Source organism: Penaeus monodon, chromosome 20 (assembly GCF_015228065.2).
Source record: "Penaeus monodon isolate SGIC_2016 chromosome 20, NSTDA_Pmon_1, whole genome shotgun sequence".
In the NCBI taxonomy this organism is placed as follows: Eukaryota; Metazoa; Arthropoda; class Malacostraca; order Decapoda; family Penaeidae; genus Penaeus; species Penaeus monodon.
In genome coordinates, this window is record NC_051405.1 from 23,628,460 (window position 1) to 23,629,709 (window position 1,250).

At 30.3% G+C, this 1,250-nt stretch overlaps 1 protein-coding gene across 1 annotated transcript in view; it reads right to left on the bottom strand.

Annotated features, from left to right (window-relative positions):
• The window catches only part of LOC119585716, a gene marked incomplete at its 3' end in the record, with an annotated part of 123,925 nt that overhangs the window by 61,414 nt on the left and 61,261 nt on the right, over positions 1 to 1,250 (bottom strand).

Genomic DNA, 1,250 nt, shown 5'->3' on the forward strand with positions numbered 1-1,250 from the left:
ATGCATGTACCATGCATCAATGGTTTCAGATATGAAACAAAAAACTGTCACAAATGATTTCTGATTTGACCAGACAAAAGGGAGATAAATTCATTACTATTTTTTAATGTAAAGACTGTTTCCAATCCCTTACATGAAAATACAAAAAAATATGAAATACAAGTAACCGGCAATTTACTTTAGTAAGAATGCTTAGTTTACTAATAAGAACATGCTATTCATGCAGCACAACAACTACCATTCTCGTACAAGAGTGAAAAATTCTCAATGATGGGTTTATGTAGAGCACATGATACACATTTTATAAGAATTCTACATAACAGACTTTGTAAGGATTGTATTTCCTTGAATACTTATTTTTATAACCTTTTTTGAATTTCCATCTCACCTTATTATGGATATTTCCTAAAGACTCCATATTAAATACTAGTCACATCATCATGACTAATATTTCCTTAAAACAATTTACATAATAAAACAGTAAGCCCCCTATCACTTACAAGTTGAATCTGTCTTTAATGTAACTATTACAATCAAATATTGATTGCATTCTTTTTTTTCATTTGGCTCTTTTTTTCAATACTTCACTTGCAACTGCAAAAATTTGCAAACTGAAGTTATTTACTTAGGCTTTGAAATTATTCACCAAGAATTAACTAAATTTCTATGGATTCCTTTTTTTTAAATTATCTTAAAACATGCCTTTACAAAACTGGATTCTGATCTCAAAACCATGAACCCCTTCTTTTCCCATAATGAACCTGCCAGCATTATGTGCAGATTAAACCTACTACCCTGTGTCAAATTCATTAAATTTTCTAAACCCCAATCAACTTGAATAAGTTTAGAAAGACCCTTCTTTAGTATCCAGTGTTGTACCAAAATTTAAGAATAAGTTCTAGATAAACCTCCTCCAGGTTATTCAACTACTTATAATATGAATTTTATTTTCTGTGCAGGGGGATATTTATCAAGATTTTTGACACCTGCAGGAAACCAGTTATCAATGTTTATAGATGGGGAGGAAATCTAGGAAATTTGTGATATAATAAGTACCCCTCCTTTATATACAATATCTTTCTAAAATTTTATCAGTAGAAGAACAAGGACAGATCTAAAATTGAAAAAATTTACAGTGGTAATAATATATGTAAAACAAACTGCTTCATAGAATTGGAAAGTGCCAGGGCAGTGTGAGAATGAAACATGTAATGCAATGAGAAATTGGTTGGTAAAGAAGGGGTTAATAC